At 46.9% G+C, this 12,595-nt stretch overlaps 1 protein-coding gene across 1 annotated transcript in view; it reads right to left on the reverse strand.

The window, feature by feature from the left end:
* Positions 1–12,595, reverse strand: part of HSPA4L (heat shock protein family A (Hsp70) member 4 like) — a 2,148,355-nt gene that overhangs the window by 705,460 nt on the left and 1,430,300 nt on the right. The gene's annotated exons all lie outside the window — the stretch shown is intronic.

The following is a 12,595-nucleotide window of genomic DNA, read 5'->3' on the forward strand; positions in this document are numbered from 1 at the left end:
GCAAACAAATCGACTTGAGGTGCTCCCTACAACTGGACCATTTCCTGAAAGACTTCCTCGTTCAATTATCTTTTATTAGGGTCTGTCCTGGTCCTGCTTAGCTTATCTGCCACTATGTTTTTTTCTAACAGAATATAAAATGCTTAGAAGGTCAAAGAGTGTTGAAGAGTTAACTCCCAAGCAATCATAGCTAGCTTGGATAGAGGGTATGACCTTGTACCCCCTTGCTTGTTGATGCATGAAATCACTGTGGTGTTGCATGCAATCAGCTGAACAGATCCTGAGTACTGTAGATGATGAAGAGATTTTAAGATATGGATCACAGCCAATAGCTCTTTTACATGCATCTTCCTGTCAGATGAATCCCAGAGGCCTTGTATCCTTACCACCATGGAAACCATCCACCAAGGAAAACCTCAGGTGTCTGAAACTACAGACTGACTTGCATTTGTAGTCTCCACCAATACGGTTCATTTTTTACAAACCCAAAGACTGGTATCCAGAAGTAAGGAAAATGCAAATGTTTGGTTCGAATGTTTTTTAGATATCATTGAATTTTTCTCATATGTAACCAGACAAGAGGAATAATAAGAATCATAGATTCCACAGACCCAAGAATCCTTAGAAACTCTCTGGCTGAAGTCTGAGTCTGAGTTGAGAAGCTCAGTAATGTTTCCAGATAAACATCCAGCTTTTCCTGTGTCAAAAAGGTCTTTCACTACAGAGTATCTATAAGACATCGTAGAAAGAAAATCCCATACAAATGGGCCAAGGAAGATTTCTGAATGTTTGTCTGGAATCCCAGATTGGTCAGAAGAGATGAAACAGGAAGTTATGTACTCACCATAACATTCGATGTATGTAGTCCATCTCGCCTCACATTCTTACTCGTGGGGTCGGAGCTGAATGTCGGTCCGACTCGGCCATACTTTAGCTCGAAGTTTTTCTATTGGCTGGGCTAAGATGGTATCCCATGCTGCACTGCTCTCTATCCCCAGAACTAGTTTGCTGCGAGCACCAGCACTCACTTTCCATGCATAACAACACCTAAGGAAGGAAGAACAAACCAAGAATGAAGGGAACTCTGAAACCAGGCCTAATCTCCAGATCCTCCAGGACGGGGGAAGGTGGGGGGGGGGGTAAGTAAGAATGTGAGGCGAGATGGACTACATACATCGAATGTTATGGTGAGTACATAACTTCTTGATGTTATGTAGTCCAATCTCACCTACATTCTTACCCGTGGGACAGTGTCTCCAGCACCTAAATCCTGGGAGGCTCAGTGGAAAATACTCCTGAGCCCTGTGGAACCAAAGGAAGACCTGCCTCTGGCTACCACATCTAACTTGTAATGAGTAACAAAGATGTGAAGAGATGCCCAAGTAGCTGCAGCACAAATATCATTCATAGACAATCTGGCCTGAAAAGCTGTAGATGTAGATACAGACCGGGTAGAGTGAGCCTTCACTCGGAACGGTAAATCTCTTCCCCCTGAAGTATAAATGAAAGAAATACAACTGGAAATCCACCTGTACAATGTGACTTTGGAAACAGGAGACCCAATTCTGTTTTCCGAAAAAGAAACAAACAACTGATCAGATTTTCTGAGGTCCTTCATTCTGTGCAAATAAAATCGTAGCTGTCTGTGCACATCCAACTGATGAAATTTGAATTCTGCCTTGTTCGAGAACTGAGGAAAAAACACTGGTAATTCAATGGATTGATTAAGGTTACTAACTGATGCTACTTTGGGAAGAAAGGAAGGATTCGGTCTGAGAGAAACCCTGTCCTTATGAAAAATCAAATAAGGTGGTTTGACTGATAAAGCTTGAAGCTCCGAAACATGTCTGGCTGACGTGATGGCTACCAAAAAGACAGTCTTCCAAGTTAAGAATTTTAAATCACAAGTGGCTGCAGGCTCAAAGGGGAGTGAAGTAAGACCCTGTAGAACAAATTTTAAGTGCCAAGGCATAACAGGTTCAGAGACAGGAGGATGAAGCAACAAAGTGCCCTTCAGGAAAGCCTTACAGAGTCTATGTGCCATTAGACTAGGTTCGTCTGCGACATGAAAGGTAGAAATCGCCACCAACTAGACTTTAATGGTTGCGGCTGCTGATCCCTGGTTGAAAAGCATAGAAAGGAACTTCAATACTGACAAGATTGGAGCTGTGTAAGGGTTAATCTTTTTGGCATGTGCCCAGATGGAAAATCTCTTCCATTTGCTGTAATAAATCTTCCTGGTCGAAGGCTTATGAGAGGAAGATATAATATGAACCACCTCCGGCGAAAAATGGTGAAGCCTAACTAATGACGGAAGTGGAGTAGCCAAGCTGTCAACCGGAGGGTCCGAAGAGAGGGATGGAGCTGCCCTGACATGTGAGTCAGTAAGTCTGGTTGTGGGTCCAGAATCTCCAAGGAGCGTCCATGAGATAGGGATGGAGAAAGGGGAACCAAATTTGACGAGGCCAGTGTGGAGCAATCAGAATAATTTTGCTTCCCAAGGATTGCGCTTTTTGAATAACCTCTGACAGCAAAGGAACTGGAGGGAAGGCATATAGTAGACCGGAGGGCCAATCGTGGACTAGAGCGTCCCTGGGTGACTCCCCCTGAGGGGGAATAAGGGTGAAGTAGCTGCTGCATTTGGCATTGAGGGGGCTGGCAAAAAGGTCGCAGCAAGGCTGACCCCACCTGCGGAAAATCTGCTCCGCAACTTGACAGTTCAGGGACCACTCATGAGGCATCAAAATAGCCCTGCTTAGCCTATCTGCAATCACATTGGACTTCCCCGGAATGTGCGTTGCTAGCAGAAAATGTTGGGAAGACACTGCCACACTTGCATGGCCTCTCTGCAAAGGGGGTATGACTTGGTTCCTTCCTGTTTGTTCAGATACCATACCACCGACATATTGTCTGAGTGGATTGCAATAGTCCCGAGAGGAAGAAAGCTCTGAAGTGCTTGCAACACTAGTAGCACTGCTCTCATCTCCAGGACACTGATATGTAGATTCATCTTGTGCTCTTGCCATGTGCCTTGGACTGTCCTGCCTAGATAATACCCCCCCCACCGCATCTGGGAGGCATCCGTGGTCACCATGGCAATCGGAGGCAAAGGAATGAAGAGCTTTCCCGCATTGAGGTTGTTGGTATGAAGCCACCAACTGAGATCCTGTTTGCACCTGTCTGTGAGTAGAATAGGGTGAGAAAGAGGAAGACGGAGACCACTGGGTGAAGAGTAGCCACTGAAGGAGCCTCATATGTAACCTTGCCAGGGGGACTAACATAATTGCAGCAGCCATCGTCCCCAACAATTGGAGGACCAATCTTGCCTTCACTCTTCTCAGAGGGAGCAAGGCGTAAACCTGTTGTTGTAGGACTCTAATTCTTTCCTGTGGTAGAAACGCCCGCATGAGGACGGTGTCTAATTCGGTGCCTATAAATGTGACGTGCTGCGAGGGCAACAAGGCAAATTTTTCCCAGTTCAGGGTGATGCCCAACTGTTGACATAAGTTGATAGTAGCGTCTCTGGTCTGAAGTAGCAGATGCCTGGTGGTGGCAGTAAGGAGCCAGTCGTCCAGGTATGGAAACACTTGGAATCCCTGACGTCTCAAGTGAGCAGTCACCACTGCCATGCATTTGGTAAACAACCTGGGGGCTGTGGTGAGACCAAAGGGCAGGGCTCGAAACTGAAAGTGACTGGCTCCCAGCCAGAAGCGTAGGTGACTTCTGGATGCCCTGTCCATCTTTATGTGGTAGTAAGCATCCTTGAGGTCGATAGAGCACATCCATACGTATTTTCCCAACAATGGGAAAATAGATTGCAACGTGACCATTTGGAACTTGGACTTTTGCACATGGGTGTTCAATCATCTGAGATCCAAAATGGGTCTCCGGTCCCCTGTCCTTTTCGGCACCAAAAAGAATCTGGAGTAAGCCCCTAATCCGATCTGGTCTGAGGGGACATGTTAGATGGCTCCTTTTTCGAGCAGCTTTGAAACTTCTGAAGCTGCGGAATCCCTTTGACTGGGTGGAATATCCGGGATTTTCTTGATTGGAGGGGAAGATGACGAGCAGGGAATGACATATCCTCCGGAAATTATTCGTAGAACCCGTTGGTCCTGGGTGATATCTTGCCAGGCCTCCGGGTATAGTGAGATTCGACTCCCGACTGTCTCCGGAAACGCACAGTCGGGCCTCCCATCAGAAGCGGCGGTAGGGAGAACCACGAAAGGAATCGTGGTCTCCCGAGTTGTGAGGGCCTCCTCTGCCCCTAGGGTGGTGTCTACCTGAATAACCACCCCCTCCCCTGCCTCTGGAGGGGGGCTCACCTTGTGCATCGGGAAAAAAAACTCTGTGATTTCTTGAACCACATCTTTCCTCCCCTCTGGGCCTTGGGATAAGGCCTAGAGGGAAGGGAAAAATGGACTCCTACGGCAGACAGTTTTTCCCTTTTGCTCGCACCTAGTGAGAGTGTCTTTCATCTTCGTTCCGAACAAAGAGGAACCATCAAACAGGGCATCGGTGAATGTAGACTTGAAGGCCTCCACGAAATGACAAAGGCACATCCAGGCATGTCTCCTAAGAGCGACTCCTGAACTTGCTGCCCTACTTGCTCCCTCGGCTGCGTGAAAGATCAGCCTCATGGAGGAGTTTGCAATAGAGTCGAGGGTAGACATCTGAGCATTGACCTTCTAAGCCACCGCCTCAGAAACATTACCCATTAGAGTATCTCCAAGCTCCTTTAGATCTCTCTGGAGCCATGTAAAGTGTGATAAGTAATTCAGTGACCGCAAAGTAAAGGCTGCTGAAGAAACCGTACGCTTCCCGTACCAGTCCATAGTCCTAGACTCCTTGTTAGGGGGATGGATGGTGGATGAAGTCTCAGCTAATTCCTTCTTGGTGGCCGCTGCCACCACCATGGCATCCACAGGGACTCCCTTGGATAGAAATTCCTTATCAGGAGGGGCAGACAAAAATTTATTGGGTCTCCTGGGGACTGGTTCCACAAAGTCAGGGGTTTCCCACACCCTTCGACAAACCAGATCCAGAAGTTCATCGAAGGGTGGAGACACACAGGAGGTGGAGGGCTGAGCACCAAAGGCCTTCAGGAACACTGACTCCTCTTCAGAGGGGGCTTTGGATGGCCAGTCACCTCTTTACTTCAAAATCTCTAGGATGTCAGAGAAAGAAACATCCTCAGAGGATGACTTACGGGACCCCTCCGATTCCTCAAGGTCGGTGTCTGATGTGAGAGACTCATCTTGGGAATCTATGTGCTTCCTCTTGCACGTTCTCTTTCTGGGTGGCTCCTCAGGCAAAAACTCCGAGGGGCCCTCAGAAATATGGGGACTATTCGTGGGGTACCCTGAGGGCTTTGGATGGCCAGTCACCTCTTTGCTTCAAAATCTATAGGATGTCAGAGAAAGAAACATCCTCAGAGGATGACTTACGGGACCCCTCTGATTCCTCGAGGTCGGTGTCTGATGTGAGAGACTCATCTTGGGAATCTATGTGCTTCCTCTTGCACGTTCTCTTTCTGGGTGGCTCCTCAGGCAAAAACTCCGAGGGGCCCTCAGAAATATGGGGACTATTTGTGGGGTACCCTGAGGCCTTGGGGCTTCGCTGTCAAGAGATAGAGGGCGATCAGAAACCTACACCGATGCTGTAGGGGACAGAGTGAGCGAACTGTATGATGCCGCTGACGACCTGGCCAGCGCGTTCCGCATGGCCTCGAACGCTGGTCCTCCCGGGTCCGAAGATCGACCAGCCTCTGAAGCTGAGACAGGAGTCAGGCTTCTCTGCGCCAAAGCACCGAGAGGGAGACTAGGAGCCGAGAGATGTCCTGAAGCCTCTCCCTTGGGTCCAACCGAGGAATCCTGAGTCCTGAACCCCGTGGATGGCGCCGACAAGGTCGGAGCTGACGTCGGAACCGATAAGCCAGGAGGGACTGTCGGAACTGACCTAGGGACATCACACGGAGCCAAGCACTCCAGCTCCGAAAGCTTAGATGCACTCGGAGGAGAAAGTATCAATGTAGGTAGGGGGACCGGCTCTGGAGCTGACTGGGTCAGAGCAGAAAACAATTTTGCCAGTACCGGTGACTGAAGAAGTCTCTGCACCACTCTATCGATGTCCACATCCAATAAGGTTCTGGAGGATTTGGAGGACAGGGAAGGAGATCGGGACCTCCTCTCTGAAAGAGACCTACGAGGAGGAGATACCGGCCTAATGCTAGGCGACCGGCTCCGAACAGGCTCCAAGAAAATTAGAGCCGAAGCAGGTTCCATAACCACTGACACTTCCTGCGGTCCCGAGGACAATGGAGCAGAGGATGTTGTTGAAGATTTTGCTGTTTTCTCCGGTGGTTCCGATGATACTGATGGAGCCGGGGATCACTTTTTAGCCTTGAAAGATTTAGCTTTTGATGGAGAAGATTTAAAGCTGGAAGCACTCTCCAAACCCTCCTCGAAGGAGGGTTTCTGAAGTCCCTTCAAAATCAGTTTGTTCTTCCTTTCCTGAAGAACACGCGGGCTAAAAGCATGACAAAAACTACACGATTCCTGGAGGTGAATCGCTCCCAGACAGTACACACAAACAGAGTGTCCATCAGTGATGGACATCTTATAACTACACTTGGTGCACTTCTTAAAGCCCGAGGGCTTATGCTCCTTAGTCTCTTTAGACATAGTTACCACAAACACCGAGTAACTAACTCAAAAACTAGACCAACGGTCAAACAGCCACAAGCGCGGGAACAGGATAAACAAACAGTACACCACAAAGACCTCTAACTAAAACGGTCCTAGACACAAGTACAAGGGGGAGGACTAATTCCTCTAATTTAAACGGTTTTAGCCCAAGGGAAAACGTTAGCACGCAAGGAAAACAAAAGGACAGACTAGGTCCTCTAACTGAAATGGGCCTAGCCCACTGGAAACAGCTAGTGGGAAACCACGAGAACACGCTATAAGAAAACACAACTTTTCCACAACACAATTCAATAAACACACAAACAGTTATGAAAATAACTTTTTTCCAAAAAAAGTCTCTGCTATAAAGAAGAAAAGGTACTTAGCCACAGCCAAGAGCGAGACCACGTCCGAGCTACACGAGCGGCAAACGAGATCTGGGGATAGAGAGCAGTGCAGCATGGGATACCATCGTAGCCCAGCCAATAGAAAGACTTCGAGCTAAAGTATGGCCGAGTCGGAGCCGACATTCGGCTCCGAACCCATGGGTAAGAATGTAGGCGAGATTGGACTACATAACATCTCATGTTAAGTGCTCTTGACATCTGGGAGAAGGCTCTACAAAGATAAGTAAGTGGTCAAAATAAAGAAAAATGTAAGTGGCATTCAGTCTGCAATAAGTTATGTCTGGAGCTAGACATTTTGCAAACACCCTTGCAGCAGTAGATAACTCAAAGAGTAATGCAGAGAACTGATAGTGCAACCCAAAGACAGGAAATCTTGGAAATTTCCTGAAGCCTTTGGCTATGGGAATGTGATACTATGCATCATTTAGATTCAATGTTACCATAAAGCTTCCCTAAGGAATGAGAGGCAACAGACTGAAGAGTCAACATCTTCAATTTTGGAACTTCCACATACAGATTCAAGGATGAAAGATTTAGAATTGGTCTACAAGAAGACTTTCTTTGGTAGCAGGAACATTCTAGAACTCACAACTTTGCCCCTTTGAATTAGCAGCACTAGTTCCATGACTCCTAGAGTGAGCAAGTGCTTAAAAACCTGAGAAAAAAAATTCTGTGTGGTTTGGAGGGTGGGAAGGAATTCTCCTGAAAGGAGGTATTTGTATCCAGTCCCAGCTGCATTCCTCCTGAACTACCTTTAATACCCATGAGTCTGTCACAATCTGTTGCCAGAAAAATTGCTGATGTTCATAACTGCCTACTACTTGCCAGGCCAAACAGTTGTCAGCCAGCTGTTAGAACAGGTTTAGAGAGACTGGGACAAGAGGTGATACGGTGGGGAAAGAATGCTGGCATAGTCATTTTGAAGTTGCAGACTGTCCCTTTTTTGGAAAAGATACTTGTTTCTTGATGTTTTCCTTTTGCAATCTATTTTTGTTTCCCTTTCTGGCCTGAGTAAGCAGGGATTGCTTTGTTTCTTGAAATGACAAAATTGTAAAAGGGGGCCTGAGAAATCCTGGAAACTCCCAGGGAGTTAATTTTCCTCTCTCATCAAACTGTTTGAAAACCCAAGCAGAAGACAGGCAAGTAAAACCTCTTTAGAGGCTGTAGATGCAGATTCATACACACTATTAAGGCATGTTTAGATACTTGTGAAAAGATGGAAATGACAGAACTGAGATAGGTCTCTCAATTTGTCTATACTAAAAAGCACAAACTTCTGCGTATGGGTCTGATAGTTAAGAATTCTATACGCCAAAATGGAAGATGAAAAAAATTCTCTTCCCATAATCTGTCCAAAATCTTCCCCTTCTCATCAACTGAGGAAAGGGTGAATGACACCAGAAGCCTGCTTCTTGCTGGCGTAGATGATAATATTGCTGCAGAGTCCGACCTAAGGAGAGAAAACAATTATTAGTTTGAGAAATTTTGCAAAGCCTATCTTCTGTTTTGGAAACTAAAGATTGTGAATCAGGATTGTTAAGGGCAGCATTATATAACTCCTCTAGGGCTGGCACTAGAGGATGAACAGGTATAAACTGAGACATATCAACAATATCTCCTCATTTCAGACAGAAAGTATGGTTGTGCACACTTGCCATAAATGTAGATGTTCGAGTGTATTCACTGTTGCAGTCCTGACATGGGACTTCCTGCTTTGGAAGCCCTTGGTTGGCCTGACAGAGTAAAAAACTCCCTTCTTCCTGAACTGGCAGGTGCCCTAACCTGACGTCAGGATGGCTGAGTATAAAGGGAGCCAGCCGACGCCATGACATCAGTTTTTTCTTGTCACTAGAAGGTAGGAGACCTTTAGATGAATCTTAAGCAAGAGACTAGGTAACAGGAAGGGAACCTCCCTACAGAGGGTCCTCTGGAAGAGGAAAACAGAGAAAAAAGCTGTTATTGTAAGGAGAATAAGGAGGATGGAGTATGGGAAAGAAGACTGCAACAATGCATATACTCGAACATCTAAATTTATGGTAAGTGTCCACAACTGTACTCTGTTCTTTGTGCTTCACTGTTGCAGTCCTGACTTATGAGATGATTCCCAAAGCTGAGATAAGTGTGGAAGATGCCTTAATGGGAAGAGGGGATGCCCTGGCAAGATGGCAGTGGTAAATCCTGCTCTGGACTTAGAGAAGGCTGACAGGTTGTAGCGCTTGGTAAAGGTATGTGCCGATGACCAGATAGCTGCTTCCAAAATGTCTTTGGTAGGCACTCCTCTTAGGAAAGCAGTGAAGGTGGAAGTGGCCCTCATTTAATAGGTCTTAACATTTTCAAAGTACTTTTTGCCATGGTAGTTGTAACAAAAGGAAATACAGTGGGAGATCCACTTGGAGTTTGCTTCGAAACAAGTTTTCCTTCAGAGCCCAAGATAAAGGAAACAAATGTTTGTTCTGGTTTTCTGAGAGTTTTAGTCCTGTCAAGGTAGTAGTGAAGTTGCCTGTGTACATCAAAGGAATGAATGATTCTTTCCCTTTGGTTCTGTGACTTAGGGAAGAAGGTAGGCTCATATATGGCTTGGTTCAGGGAAGTGTCCGTGACCACCTTAGACATAAAGGAAGGATTACTTCTGAGTGAAACTCTGTCTGGGTGGAAAATAAGAAAGGGTTCCACTGCCATGAGGGTTTGCAACTTATAGACTCTCCTAGCTGAGATGGTAGCCAGTAAAAGGGCAGTCTTCCAGGTCAAGAATTTTAAATCACCTAAAGCAGCTGGTTCAAAGGGGGGTAAGGTCAATTTCTCTAGAAAAAAGTTGAGATCCTAAGGAGGGGTGGTCTACCTCCTGGGAAGTCTGACGCACAGCACTCCCCCAAGGAACTGCTTCATTAGAAGGCGATAAAAGATAAGAGGAAGAGTAGGGATGTAGGCTGAAATGGCAGAAGCATGAATCTTAATGGATGAGAAGGACAGACCTTTGTCCACCAAGATAGCCAGACACTCAAATGGCTGAAATGCTGGTTGAGACAGGGTTGAGGCCTTGTTGTTGACACCAAACAGAGAATCGTTTCCACTTGGCAGAGTATGTTTTCCTAGTACTGGATCTTCTAGATTCTTTGAGGACATTAAGCAACTGACTACTCAAGGTGTTCATGGTAGAATTTTGATGAATTATCAAGGCAAAGAGTTTGAAAGTCTACAGATTGGGGTGCACAGACTTTTCCTTTGCCTGAGTCAGAAGATCCACTCTCTGGGGTAACTGTCGAGTTTTTTTTGGTCAAACTCAGTAGCAGGGGGTACTAGTGCTGCCTGGGCCAGTCTGGAGCTATAAGGATGACCCTTGGTCCTTCTTCCCTGAGCTCAGGAGAACCCTTGGAAGGAGAGGCAGGGGAGGAAATGCATAAAGAAATAGGTGGCTCCAGAGGAAGGAGAAGGCATCTGTTCCCAGGCTGTGTGTAGTTTGCTCCTAAAACAAAATCTTTTTGACTGAGCATTTTCGTTGGTAGCAAAGAGGTCTCTTTGAGGGGATCCCCATTTCTGGACCACGCTGAGAAATGTTTCCCAATGCAGCTACCACTCGTGGAGATCCACAAGTGTCTGCAGAGGTGGTCTGAGCCCCAGGAAGGTACTGAGTCATCAAGTGCAACCCCACAGTATTGGCAGTCTCCCAGGTCTGCATTGCCAGCCGGCAAAGATGGCAGGAGTGGGTGCTCCTTGTTTATGTACTACATGACTGTTGTGCTGTCTGTTTTGATAAGTAGAACCCCTGGTTTCCGATGATCCTTGAAAGCCACCATGCCCTTCTGTACAGCCATCAATTCCTTCCAATTTGTGTACTTGTACCTAAACTGCTCTTCCCATTTGCCCCGGGAGAGGAGGTGTTGCAAATGGGCTCCCAGGTTGCATCTAAGGTTTGGCCCTGAGGGATGAATCTAAAGGGGAGACCATGGTTCTGTGCACATGCTTGTTGTGCCCACCATAACAATTCCTCCCCGAGGCAGTGAATTAGGTGGATTTCTGTCTCCAGGGACTGTGAGTGCTGGCACCACACATTCTTGAGGTACCACTGAGGTTTTCTCATGTGCAGCTTGGCCACAGGGATCATTAGTATACAGGATGCAATGTAGCCCAATGCTCTGAAGAACTCCCTAGCTGAGAAGCACTGCCTCTACATACTGTCCTGGAAGTATTGGGTTAAGAAAGAAGCCTTGTCTGGGGGAAGGAAGGCCTTCTGGAAGAAGGAATCCACAGAGCCCCCAGGAAAACTATCCTGGCGGAAGGGCATGTGTTGGATTTGCTGAGACTTATGGTGAACCTTAGAGAAGAGAGTAGGGTCTGAGTGAAGGCTAGATCCTTGAAGAGCTTGGACTGACTCATGGCCGAATGAGGCAGTCATCCAGATAAGGGTAAAATTAGATGCCTCTTGTTCTGCAAAAGGCAATCACAGGGGCCAGACATTTGATGAAGACCCTAGAAGCAGTAGCCAAGCCAAAGGGAAGTGCAGAGAACTGAAAGTGACTGGCGCCTGTTCTGAATCAAAGAAAACGTCTGCAGGATTCTACCACAGGGATGTGCAAGTAGGCATCTTTCAGGTCCAAGGTAACCATGAGAGCCTGAGGTGTGATCACTGCAAGAAGCTTTTGAAGAGTAAGCATTTTGAATTTTGGGACTAGGAGGGACTGACTGAGGACAGACAGCTCCAGGATGGGGTGCCAAGAGCCTTCTTTCCTGGGGACAAGGAATAGCCTGGAATAAAAACATTTTCCTATCTGGTGGTCTGGTGTTGGTTCCATGGAGCCCTGACAGCACAGGTTGTGAATCTGAGAAATGGCCTCTGCCCTTTGGTTTTGTGGCACATCGGGGTAGCCTGAGAATCTTAATGGTTCTTTGAAGCTTGTAGCCATTTGAGATTACTTCCAGAAAACACTTGTCAGAAGTGATGAGAGCCCAGTCTTCCTCCTTATCTTGTCCAGAGTTAGGGATGGAGGGGGGTAGGGAGGGTGATGACTCATTGCTGATTTCTGCTAGGGCCCCATGGCCTACAACTCCCCAGCCTGGGTGTTCCTGCGGACCACTGCCTTGCCCTTCTCCGATTGCTGTTGCTGCCTATGAAGCCTTTCTCTTTGCATTTTCCTCTGCCCGGGTTTTGGTTGGGGGGGGGGGGGACCAATGCTTACTGGAAAACTTCTTACTGAACCCTAGAAGGCTGGACTTGAAGGACGTTCTTGACCGTTTGCATGGATTTTGCTTTATCCTCCATCTTTTTTAACACAGCCTCAGCCTTTGGTCCAAAAAGGGAGTCCTTATTCAGGGGTGCATCTATCAGTTTAGATTTGACATGCTCTGGTAATGCCTGTTCCGTAAGCCAAGCATGCCTTCTGATGACTGAGCCACAAACAGTTGCTTTTGAATATGTCTCTAGGGCATCATATCCACAATGCAAGCAGTGTCTAGCTACCTGAGAAATGGAATGGCAGAGATCCAGCAATTCCTTGGAGGAGTTCT

Source organism: Protopterus annectens, chromosome 2.part0 (genome assembly GCF_019279795.1).
Source record: "Protopterus annectens isolate FY-2018-M chromosome 2.part0, PAN1.0, whole genome shotgun sequence".
In the NCBI taxonomy this organism is placed as follows: domain Eukaryota; kingdom Metazoa; phylum Chordata; order Ceratodontiformes; family Protopteridae; genus Protopterus; species Protopterus annectens.